General features: G+C 39.4%; 1 pseudogene; it reads left to right on the top strand.

The window, feature by feature from the left end:
• On the top strand, positions 1 to 12,692 carry LOC148909002 (uncharacterized; annotated as a pseudogene).
• Positions 12,693 to 13,767: the final 1,075 nt, after the last annotated feature.

Genomic DNA, 13,767 nt, shown 5'->3' with positions numbered 1-13,767 from the left:
ATGGAGACTTTGAGCTTTTCCCAGCGTAAATTCGTCCATCGCCCCATTCCCAACGAACAAGTACGTATTATTAGTCCAAGGGCTTACTTTGAATACGACCACCAAGCAACACCAGATGCCAAATTTTCCAAGAGATCTTAGAAAACAGCTTAAGTCCAGAAGAGATCCACTTCTTTTGTAACGACTTCCTCAATTTGCTACAATTCCAAGAAACGCCACAAAGAAAAGGTGTGCCAAGTTTTGTTTATTTATATATTCATTTTTAATCTGGGTGTCATAACAAGTGCATATCTTAAGATCGGACTTAAATGGCAGTGTGAGAGTATGGTGATAAGCGATCGCTAAATAACTTTTTTGATATTTTTTAACAGGTGCCCTGCCTAGTAGGAGAGGCCAACAGTGGGAAAACCAGTCCATTTGCACCCATATTTGGCATCGTTCCACCCTCGAAGATTGCACGTGTCACCAAGCAAAAGTCCTTTAATAAGAGACGGATGTGATATTCATAGACGAGGCCACGGTCAATCTTATTGATATAGACGACTGGAAATTGTTGACGCAGGGTGGGTGGACGGCCCATGACCGCAAGTTTTCTAGTGCTAAAGGCTTTGTGAACCGCTGCCCCATGTTGTTGAAATGTCAAAAGAAGCTGAAATTTCTTACAGGAAATTAAGATGGAATGGACGCACGTTTAAACACGTATCACTTCAAGAGCCTTCCAAACAAAGACCCCAATGCGTTCGAATGGATTGTTTGGGCAATCAATCATGGCAACGAGCAAACTCTTCATTTCTTCTGATATTTATCTGTCGGATAGCCATATATGCACCCTACAATTTCTTTAAAAAATCCCCCACACCTCTGGTATTTCCAATTTTCTTTCCTTCTAACTTTGTATTGTATTTTCCTCAGATCTCCCCACCCCTTCTCCGACCTCCTCCAACCTTTGGAAATTTCTGTTTTTTCGGAACCACACAATTTTTTTATGTTAATGGAATATTTATAATCTAAAAATATAACCCAAAAAAGTTTTGTTTATTAAGTTATTTTTGTAAATTTTCCCCCAGAGTGTTTACATAAGGGATCTTAAACTAAGAAGTCAATACGACAGACGCAGCTTTAGAAATATACAAAATAAGGTAAATCAAAAAGTCATTTGTTCATATATCACAAACAGTATTTTACAATTGGACCCCAGGCAATGCAAGACACCAAGCCAATATATTGGTATTTTTTTAAAGTCTGAAGAATCAGTTGATGTCAATAAAATATATAGTCAAAAATCTCTGACTACATTTTTGTTGTCAATAATGCAGTAGTGGGAACAGATTCTGCTACCCATGGTACCCTAACTAACCAGCTTTTCAGAAACTTTGTAATAACGCTTTCCCTTGCATCCCCTTGCATCCCATAAATCTAAAACTGTAAGTATGTTTAATACTTTGACCAATTTTAATGTTTCAGTATTTAATATCTTTTTACAATTTCTTCTGCATCTGAAAAATATCATATAGATAAGCAGGTGGCACGAAAAAACCCACTGCCAAATGGCATTCCTCGCTTATTCCAATGCCAAATGCAATTTTTCTGGTAGGTGAGAATTTATATTCCTTTTCACAGTTTCATAAGTGTTATTTGTGTTCATTGTGTACAAATATGTTAAGTTTTCTCTATCTAATTATTTTGAATAACGAGGTCCGTCACACATGGAAAGCTTTGGTTAGAATGAGTTCGTCGTGTATGCCTTTATGGAGGCAGCTAATCAATTTCAGTCCCAGTGCGGTGAGTGATTATTTGGTTACTGTAACCGTTACCGTTACTACTGTTATCACCACTTATTGTTATTTTAATAATAATAATAATTATTATTATTAATATTATTATTATTCATTATTTAATGATTGTTTTTTGCTTACAACATTGCTAAACTCACCGGATCCATTCCACAGAGCAAGAGAACGAGAATACCAAGGAACAGGAGGGAGACGGAGAGAGAGAGTTTCAAATCGAACTTGAGCATAATTGGAAGAGACTAAATGTTTGTGACAAACGGGAATTACTCGTTGCACTGGTCACACAAAATTGTAAGTACATTTTACTAGATTTATTGCTGAAGCCTGATAATTGTCCTATTTCATAATGACTCTCAAATCGTTCGTTACACCGAAAAGAAGATCTGTACCAATATTATACCAATAGATCTGTTCATATTTAGTTGTTTTCACTTCTCACGTCTCAAACAAATTTGACCAAGACAGGGATACAAGGGAACCATTATTATATGGCTTCACTTCTCGGTGTCTCCATGGCCATGGTACCCTTGTATATCTAGTATATCTATATTACAGGTCTCTCTTGTAAATCACCTTATGGTGACAGCGATAACCTCAATAAAGATTATTTATTATTATTATTATCTATATCTTGGTTATGAGGCACCGAAATATCAAGCCATGTAACCATGGTTCCCTTACATGGATTGGCATTTTGATCCCTCATAACCAAGATCAGACGTCGATGTTACCATGGTTATATGCCTTTTGGTCCTTTCCCCTCTGGTTACCACTATTCTTAGCGTTAAAATGGAAGACTGTTTTGATGATGTCAAAATGAAATAGAGCAATTAGAACAAAACGATGCGAATCAGATTAACTATATGCAGAAAATAATGCATCCCAACAACTTTTTCGGGGTTTTTTTTCTCTTCCTAAGATCAAAGCATTTTACGTGAGGAAGGCAAACAAAGCTACTTCATAACGTAATATTTCTTTTTTTCAGCCAACTTTACATCTGACTTGTTTTAATTTAATTATCCCAATCATAGATAAAAAACGCGCTCAGTGGAATAGAAAAGATGGCGTTCCTTGTTGGTGGCCACGGGGAATCAGATTCCGAGATTCCAATAACGGAAAACTAAGGATGAGGTTGTCTGAATTAAACTCGATTCTCGCAGCATATGATATCTGTTACTCCCTCGCTGGCGGTATGTTTAAGGATTGATACATGCTATAATAATCATAATAAGGAAGTGCAATTTGTCGTCGTCGTTTCTTATATTTCTGTGTCCCACACTATAACTGTGGAACTCATCACAATCGTTGTCATACTCATGAATTTCCAGAATCTTTGCGATCTTTACTAAATAAGATGTCCGAAATCCCAGAAATATATTACTTCTTGGGTACGATAAAGCATAATAAGGCGAATAACAATAACAGCTTATTTCAGTTTCGGTTTGTTTGACGTTTGTTTGGAAGAGATTCTGACTATATCATCGTTTTTATTGTATGTTTGCTGCCAGCAGGTCTTACAGCAGGTGAATCAGCTCCTGACCCGATTTCTCAGTCTCCAATGGATCCCGCACCTGAGACAACGGATCCTGTGACTCAGTCTACAACGGTTCCCGCACCTGACACAACGAATCCTGTAACTCAGTCTACAACGGTTCCCGCACCTGACTCAACGAATCCTGTTAATCAGTCTACAACGGTTCCTGATCCGTCATCACTGTCCGAAAAGAAGCACATAATTAAACTGCAGACTATATTACAACACGTTTTTCATGTTAATGCACAAACAATCCATCAATTTAAAAAATCGCTCATAGATCGCTCATATATGATTTCGAAAACCTGCCATCATGCAAATTTATAGTGAGGAAGGACTAAGCTAGCACCTTTTTCTCACTCCATGTCAAAATGTCCGCAAAATTGTACACGTCACCAAATATGTAATTATGTCAGCAAACTTGCACAGATGTCAGTAAAAATGTCAGAATGTCAGCATAAGCATCGTCATCATCATCATCATCATTATTTAGATTCTGCACGTGCATTAGTCAAAATACATCTTAGAGACAACTATACAATTGAGACTTACAAATCTAAGTTAGCAGCAATACAAACAAAGGTTTTAGCCATTCAAAGCAAGTTAAAAACATGTGTTTCAGAGTGGGAGAAACAATACTTTGCGGAACGCTATGCCCTTCCAACTTCGCAGGATATGAAAACTGATAAAACTGCTGCAAAATATCTCAAACAACTCAAATACTGTGAAAGTCTTTTGCAAGAATGGCACATAAACTATTAACAATTTAAAATAGATAGCTCATAAAGCTCACATTTAAATATCCATTTTATTGAAAATTCATAGTACTTTTGAAATTTAGCATATTTATAGGATGTAAAATGTGGTTATATCCAGGTACATAATCGATCTGTAAGGGTATTTGAAAGCACAAAACGGGACAGAAGTGATAGCTGCTCCATCGTACGTTCTACGATACGTTTTAGATTTTGCAGCAATTAGCTTTTTAAGGTGGCTGCCTACTTTTGAACGTTCGATTTGAGCCCACGATGTGCGCGCGCTCAAAAACCGCTGAAAAATCTACAAGATTTTATTGAAGAATCATACGCGTTTTGAGCTTCAACAGGGCAAAACCCTCAAATTTTGCACGGGACTATATTTTTTGATAGCTCATTCGAAAAAACTCCTAAAAATCAAGGTTATATCAACATTTTAGGAAAAGTTTAAATCAGGAACACGTTAAAAAAATAGATTTTTGTAGGGATTTTTGTTCGACTTTATGAGATTTTTTAAGAGCACCGAAACTACAAAATATGACAAATCAATGTATCTCTCTGTCTTTTTGTCGAAAATATCCATGTATTATTGTAGAAGGATTGACTAGCATTCGTTCGTGCAATTATATAGTCTGCAAATAACTATTATCTTATGAATCTTCATTTTTTTTCTAATCACTTCCGGTGGCGCAATTTTTACTCCAAAAGCTCGTGCGTAGGCTCCCATTAAATGCTGATTTTCCAGATTTGGAATCAGCATTAAATTTTCAATTCGGAAAATCGAAGTTTTAAGAAAAGCTTAAATCAATTTCCAAAAGTAGGCAGACACCTTAAGTGTGTATTCATTTATACAAAACATATTAAGAGTTTCTTTATTCCTCAATTATTTCGGACAAAATACGAAAACAAAGATATAACCACAAAGTTTCTTTGAGTCCTTACTTTTCAAAATATGATGTTTACCGTTACTAGTTTTAATAGCTTCGATAAAAAAAAAATCCAATGAAAAATCATTAAATAGTAATTATTTGACGTAATAAATTTCACTCTTAAGGCTGGTCTTCAATAGGCATAAGCATAAGCATAAGCACAAGCATAAGCCAAGCATAAGCACAAACACAAGAAAACCAACATGTTCGTTTTTCTTATGCTTATGCTTGTCATTATGTCAAGTGAAAATAGGAGAAACATAAGCACAAGCAGAAGCACAAGCGAAGGTATTAAACCAATCACAGAACACTGGGTACCAACCAGGCTTAACGTGAGAAACAAAATGGCGGACGAAGAGAGTGTTGTGCTCATTGACGAAAAACTAGCAGAAGCTGTACGTGGATTTCCTATTCTTTTTGATAAATCCTTGAGGGATTTTAAAGATCGAAACAAAAATGATCTTGCATGGAGTGACGTTGCCACCTCGGTTGGATTTGCTTCAGGTAAACTGCAAAAGCTTTTGTTTTGTTCTAGTGATTTTGCATCCTTCAGTTTACGAAGTTTTAAGCTTAATATCATGAATTAACCATCAATGTTTTGATAGGGAAAGATGTCGAAAATGCATTTAAGAACCTTCGCAATCGTTACACGAGGGATAAGAAGAAATTACAGTGCGTAAAAGTTCGAAAAAGGTGGACTAATATTATAGAGGTATAGAAAAATCTCCTCGTCGTCCATTTTGTTTTGACTTTCACTCTGGTTCCCATTCCCTCTCGTACTAATTTTTCTTTAGTGCGCATGCGTAAGTGCTTATGCTTATTTCGGACTGTCCTCACTAGCTTATGCTTGTGCTTATGCCTAGTGAAAACCAGCCTTTACCTGCTGTATTTATAATATCTTGAAGACAGTGGTTGATCCAAAACTACTTCGTGCAGTTTGTCGTCTGGCTCCCTTAGTTACATGTAGCAACGAATGAGCTTCGCTGGGGGTCATTTTGAAAGCTTGACCCGAGCCTTAAGGTTCGTGAGTACACAGCCCACACAACCAACACAGACGACCCCTGGTAGTAAGAACCACTCTGCCGCCGTTCAGAATGACCCTGACAATCTACTGCCACTGGACATACAGGCTGAGTTTCAGTCCATACTCAAGGAATATAATTCTGTCTTGACCCAAACTTTGAGGGTTACAACGGTGCAGCTGGTCCGTTCCAATCCAAAGTAAACATGGGTCCAAAGGTGGTCTTCCCCAATACAATCGTGGCAAACTTATCCAATTTCAGAAAAAATTCGAACAACTCCAAGAACTCGGTGTTTTTGGAAAACCGGAGGAAGTTGGAGTCACAATCGAATACCTTAACCCTTCATTCCTTGTCAAAAAGCCCAACGGAGATCACTGCCTTGTGACAGCCTTTGCTGATGTAGGCCGCTACAGCAATCCACAGCCTTCCTTACTTCCTGATGTCGACACCACCTTACAACATATTGCCCAGTGGAAACACCTTATCAAGACTGATCCAGTGCCTTCCACCAAATCCCTCTAGCCAAAGAGTCTGTGAAGTACTGTGGCGTGGCCACCCCCTTCAAAGGTGTACGTGTCTATAAACGATCCGCAATGGGTATGCCTGAGTCAGAAACAGCCCTAAAGCAGCTGATGTGCCATGTACTTGGCCCCCTCTTGCCTGAGGGATCCGTGGTGAAGGTCGCTGATAATTTGTATTGCGGGGGAAACACCCCTCAAGAACTGCTCCTCAACTGGAGAAAGCCTTTGCATATAGTCAAAAATCTCTGACTACATTTTTGTTGTCAATAATGCAGTAGTGGGAACAGATTCTGCTACCCATGGTACCCTAACTAACCAGCTTTTCAGAAACTTTGTAATAACGCTTTCCCTTGCATCCCATAAATCTAAAACTGTAAGTATGTTTAATACTTTGACCAATTTTAATGTTTCTATTCAATATCTTTTTACAATTTCTTCTGCAACTGAAAAATAACATATAGATAAGCAGGTGGACACGAAAAAACCCACTGCCAAATGGCATTCCTCGCTTATTCCAATGCCAAATGCAATTTTTCTGGTAGGTGAGAATTTATATTCCTTTTCAGTTTCATAAGTGTTATTTGTGTTCATTGTGTACAAATATGTTAAGTTTTCTCTAATTATTTTGAATAACGAGGTCCGTCACACATGGAAAGCTTTGGTTAGAATGAGTTCGTCGTGTATGCCTTTATGGAGGCAGCTAATCAATTTCAGTCCCAGTGCGGTGAGTGATTATTTGGTTACTGTAACCGTTACCGTTACTACTGTTATCACCACTTATTGTTATTTTAATAATAATAATAATTATTATTATTAATATTATTATTATTCATTATTTAATGATTGTTTTTTGCTTACAACATTGCTAAACTCACCGGATCCATTCCACAGAGCAAGAGAACGAGAATACCAAGGAACAGGAGGGAGACGGAGAGAGAGAGTTTCAAATCGAACTTGAGCATAATTGGAAGAGACTAAATGTTTGTGACAAACGGGAATTACTTGTTGCACTGGTCACACAAAATCGTAAGTACATTTTACAAGATTTATTGCTGCAGCCTGATAATTGTCCTATTTCATAATGACTCTCAAATCGTTCGTTACACCGAAAAGAAGATCTGTACCATAACCATAAGGCCATAACCAAGATATAGCCATGGTACCTTGTATATCTATATCTTGGTTATGAGGCACCGAAATATCAAGCCATGTAACCATGGTTCCCTTACATGGATTGGCATTTTGATCCCTCATAACCAAGATAAGACGTCGATGTTACCATGGTTATATGCCTTTTGTTTCTTCCCCTCTGGTTACCACTATTCTTAGCGTTAAAATGGAAGAGTGTTTTGATGATGTCAAAATGAAATAGAGCAATTAGAACAAAACGATGCGAATCAGATTAACTATATGCAGAAAATAATGCATCCCAACAACTTTTTCGGGGTTTTTTTTCACAATTTTTAAGAGTTGTCTCTCCCTAAGATCAAAGCATTTTACGTGAGGAGGGCAAACAAAGCTACTTCATTATGTAATATTTCTTTTTTTCAGCCAACTTTACATCTGACTTGTTTTAATTTAATTATCCCAATCATAGATAAAAAACGCGCTCAGTGGAATAGAAAAGATGGCGTTCCTTGTTGGTGGCCACGGGGAATCAGATTCCGAGATTCCAATAACGGAAAACTAAGGATGAGGTTGTCTGAATTAAACTCGATTCTCGCAGCATATGATATCTGTTACTCCCTCGCTGGCGGTATGTTTAAGGATTGATACATGCTATAATAATCATAATAAGGAGGCGCTATTTTTCGTCGTCGTTTCTTATATTTCTGTGTCCCACACTATAACTGTGGAACTCATCACAATCGTTGTCATACTCATGAATTTCCAGAATCTTTGCGATCTTTACTAAATAAGATGTCCGAAATCCCAGAAATATATTACTTCTTGGGTACGATAAAGCATAATAAGGCGAATAACAATAACAGATTATTTCAGTTTCGGTTTGTTTGACGTTTGTTTGGAAGAGATTCTGACTATATCATCGTTTTATTGTATGTTTGCTGCCAGCAGGTCTTACAGCAGGTGAATCAGCTCCTGACCCGATTTCTCAGTCTCCAACGGATCCCACATCTGAGACAACGGATCCTGTAACTCAGTCTACAACGGTTCCCGCACCTGACACAACGAATCCTGTAACTCAGTCTACAACGGTTCCTGATCCGTCATCACTGTCCGAAAAGAAGCACATAATTAAACTGCAGACTATATTAGAACAAGTTTTTCATGTTAATGCACAAACAATCCATCAATTTAATAAATCGCTCATAGATGGCTATTGATTGTCCTGATCATATATGACTTCTTAAAATGTTCAAACCTCAAGTGGAGCCACGAGCGCAGCCAGTGGTTTCACGTACTGTAAAGTTTTGAACATTTGAAGACGTCATCTATGTTCAATAACGTGACCGGCTTAGCACGCGAGCGACTCGTCATTCTCTGTGTCTGTCCTCTTATTGATTGTAGCTGTCAGCCAATCAGATTGCGAGAATTCGCTGTTACTTTTTAAAAGTTGATATAGCTGAACAGTTTATTCCAAGTCTTGATATCTATCAATCTGTTTGGGTTAGTTTTTTCTTCTGTTGTTATTATTCATGTTGTTGTTTTTATTGTCCTTTTAAGGTCGAATCATTCTGCGACGAGGGATGTAATCCGATTCTGAAGTTCCTTCACTCCCTCGAGGACTGGAATTTCTTTTCAGACTGCTGTAAAATCCTCTCTTAAGAGATTGTTACTTATCACGCCTTGAAAATTCACTCAAAAGTAAAGGATGATCTTGTGGAAACAAGGTTAGTATCACATTACATGTCTACGCCATTTGAGTATCACTTTCACACCACAATAGAATGGATGTCTATATTATCTCCATATACCTTTTCTTATAAGATGCCGTCACTGCGTACCGGATAACTTGCTGGAAGAGGGTTACGAGCCAGTTAAGGTGCGAGGCGATGTGAACTGTTTCTTTCGCGCAGTTTCCACATTGTGCTCCAAGCACAAAGAAGCAGATTGGCGTGCAATCAAGCTCGGCGCAATCATCGATGCCTTTACAAATGAAGAATTATACGTCCATTAGGTATAATGCATTTCATTACAATCATACATATTGTACTCATTTTTCATTTTTCTCCAAAAGATAATGAGCTTTGAAGATCCAGTAGCCTTCATGTATACAGTGACCACTGAAGAGGTGATATCTCAGCTCCCCAAACATATAACCGGTCGGGAATGGATCAAGCAAGCCTTCCAAAAGAAAGTAATGGCAACGTCAATTGATGGCAGATACTCCGGTAAGCTACGAATACCAATTATTCTTATCTCGCACTTTTGTGTTCTTCTATCAGCGTTTAATGCTAAATTATTTTACGGGCTTGCTACAAGTCCAAATGGCAGCAATTTCCTTGGTGTGCCCATTAAAACGCACTGCATGGGACATGGATACGACATCTACAATAGTGATGTAAATCCTTGGAGACTGAGAAGAACTAATGCCGGTGAATATTCTGTGGTGCAATCTATCCAGTCACACATTAGTTCCAAATCATTTTGCACCTCTTCCTTTTTGTCCTAAAAGTTGATCCGGTAAGCAGTGTCTAATAATGTGATACTCTTTCTACATTACATGGATGTTGATCTTTCAAATATTTTCCCCTTTGGTTTCTCCGTTCATTGCCTCCTTGCACTTCCTCTGTTAATCCAAGTCTTGATATCTATCTATCTGTTTTGGTTAGTTTTTTTTTCTTCTGTTGTTATTATTCATGATGTTGTCGTACTCATTGTCCTTTTAAGGTCGAATCATTCTGCGACGAGGGATGTAATCCGATTCTGAAGTTCCTTCACTCCCTTGAGGACTGGAATTCCTTTTCAGAATGCTGTAAAATCCTCTCTCAAGAGATTGTGCCTTATCACGCCTTGAAAATTCACTCAAAAGTAAAAGATGATCTTGTGGAAACGAGGTTAGTATCAATCACATTATATGTGTACGCCATTTGAGTATAAATTTCGCACCACAATAGAATGGATGTTTAAAAAATCTCCATGCACACTTTCTTATATGGTGCAGTCACTGCGCACCGGATAACATGCTTGAAGAGGGTTACGAGCCAGTTAAGGTGCAAGGCGATGTGAACTGTTTCTTTTGCGCAGTTTCCGCCTTGTGCTCCAAGCACAAAGATGCAGATTGGCGTGCAATCAAGCTCGGCGCAATCATCAATGCCTGTACAAATGAAGAATTATACGTCCATCAGGTATAATGCATTTCATTACAATCATACATATTGTACTCATTTTTCTCCAAAAGATAATGAGCTTTGAAGATCCAGTAGCCTTCATGTATACAGTGATCACTGAAGAGGTGATATCTCAGCTCCCCAAACATGTAACCGGTCGGGAATGGATCAAACAAGCCTTCTAAAAAGAAGTAATGGCAACGTCAATTGATGGCAGACCAAAATGCCCTGATATGCGACGTACTCATGCTCATCTTATCCAAGGTACACGACCGTCAAAGAAACTCAACAATATCACAGATGTCAAACGTTACCTTAACGTTGCAACTGTTGCATCAGACGGTCTACTCGTCATCAAGCGGAATGAGCCCTTAGCACCAACCAGAGAATGCATCGTCAGTACCACGACAGGCTATAGATGGGTTACTTACTGCACTCCATATGCAACTTAACCATCCCACGTGTCACCAGCTCAAGATGGTCGCAAGACGCTATCTGTTTGCTTTGGATATGGATAAATCTATTGAGCGTGTAACGAGTGGATGCCACACATGCGCTGCCTTACACCAGTCCCCCAGCGTGATCGTCGAACAGTTAACGTCACCACCACCTGATGCTGTAAGCCAATCATTTGCTGTAGATGTCATCTAGACGTCGCGTCAACACGTACTTCTATTACGCGAGACCATTACCTCGTATACGGTCACTCTTCTACTCAAAGATGAACGCCACACCTCCCTACAAGACGGCCTTATGCAGTTGTGCATTCAACTACGCCCTATGGATGGTCCACATGCCGTAATACGAACTGACCCATCTCCTGGGCTCAAAGCTTTAGTAGAAGACAAGCTCCTACAGCAGTACAGGATCAAACTTAAGTTGGGGCATGCTTAAGTACCCAACAAAAACCCAGTTCGACTTGCTTCGCCAAGACCCCCTAGGCGGCACTGTGATGGACTTAGACCTTGCCGTTGCTACTGCAACATTCAACTCGCGCATACGTTCACGTGTCTTATCCTTACGGGAAATGTGGACTCAGAGGTACCAGTTCACCAACGCACAGATACCCCTCAGCGATGATAGCCTACTGACAGGTCAGCACCAACAGCATTTGAAGAACCACCCCTTCAGCGAACAGTCAAAAGCTCCCTCAATCCTGCCACAAGCTGTCATCACCATTGCTGTCGGTGACGTCTACCTGCACTCTGACAGAAACAAATCTCGTGCCAGAGACCGCTGCATAGTCGTGTCGATGGATCCTCCGTTCTGCAACATAAAAAAAGTTTGTTGGTACCCACCTACGTAGCTCATCGTACCGTGTAAAGAAAGCCGAGTGCTTCAGAGTCCCCACACATACCTCTAGCTTCCAGCTAATAGGAGGAACGAACAGTGGAAAGACCAGTCTGTTCTTGCCTATCTTGGGCATCATACATTACAGCAACATTGCCACTATCACAAAGCAGCGGGTGTTTAACAAGGCAATGAATACCAAGAACACGAAGGTGGTCTTCATAGACGAGGCGACTCCCAACACGCTGGACATTGATGACTGAAAGATACCTATCCAAGGGGGCTATGCCGCGCAGAGCACAAAGTATCAAACCACCAAATAATTCATAAAGCGTTGTCCGATGATAATCACCTCGCAAAGAAGTTGGAATTTGAGTCAGAAGAAGACCAGGCCGCCATGGATCGCCGCATTAGAACTTATACTTACAAAAGCCTGCAAAATCCAAAAAAGAATTCCGCTGAATGGCTGTGAAAACACCCAATGGGCTGCATAGTGTGGGCGGCTTCAAAAGCTCGATTGCAAGAAAGTGAAAAAAGTGGTAGTGAGACAAGATGATGATGGCACAGACGTTGAAGGACACTCTAAAGGAAGTTGAAAAAGAGGAGCTCAAGGCCTTAGCGTTAACAGAATTGCTGTCAAGAAGAACCTGACGATGGTCTTCGAGAAACCCAGCACAGAGAGGATGACGAACAAGTTGGAGACCAGAAAGAGCAAAACTTGTGAGCCTTAAGAAGAAGGCAGTGCGCACCTGGTTCTTTACGCTTTCGGCAAATGAACTACCTCCTTCAGGTATTGAATTGTTTCTGTATGTTTTTTTAAGGAGTGTCAAAAGAAGGCGTGGCGTTGCTTCCGTGAAATGATCGTGAGCCTATGCCCCTGGTTATCACCAACGAGTTGGCCACCATTCACCAGGCATTGCTGGAAGCAAATGAGAAAGAGGAAAAAGGAAAGTGAGAGAAGTCTTCGAAAATCCTTTGATACACAATATAGAACACGAGATGCACGGCTGTGTCCAGAAGCTCAACAACGAATACATAACAAGTGTTATACAAAGAGCTGCGCTGAAAAGTCTCAGAGACATATTGAGCGAGAAATTGAAGACACATTACACTAATCTGGGTGTTCTAAACCTAAACGAGGCTCCTCAAGAACGGAAAATCTTGTGCGTGGAGATGGGCCTCTTGCAGAGACGTCATCAATATTTGGTCAAAACAATCTATGAGCCATTGCCCATTGTACAAGCACCACAAGATAGCTCCAATCTCTTTGACACTCCAGAAAGTGAGCAGAACGCAGATGCAAGTCAAAGTTGTTTAAAACCAGTTGAGGAATTCCTAATCCATCGAAAGAGAAAAGTTAATTCCTCGACAAGTGACGATCAGCAGCAGCCACTCGAACAGCGCAAAAGCACAATCCCTGAGTATTCAAGTCAAGACTGAATAATATCGGACTGAACAATAATAATAATCAATGAATAAAATATGTTGTTATAAATCAATGAGTGAGATATCAATTTTGCTATCGATAAGATGGATATATATATATATTTTTGCTGTTTAAACTTTCGCACAGCTGTGTTCAATAAAGAGTTGGCTTTTCGACCGTTCTGAAACTCGTATCTAGGGTCCTT

The sequence above is a fragment of the Actinia tenebrosa genome, unplaced genomic scaffold (genome assembly GCF_029948245.1).
Source record: "Actinia tenebrosa isolate PJP-AT-01 unplaced genomic scaffold, QUT_ActTen_1.0 PGA_scaffold2__45_contigs__length_23673736, whole genome shotgun sequence".
Classification (NCBI taxonomy): Eukaryota; Metazoa; Cnidaria; class Anthozoa; order Actiniaria; family Actiniidae; genus Actinia; species Actinia tenebrosa.
Note: the sequence above shows the minus strand (reverse complement) of the source record. Positions and strands in the feature narration are given on the sequence as shown.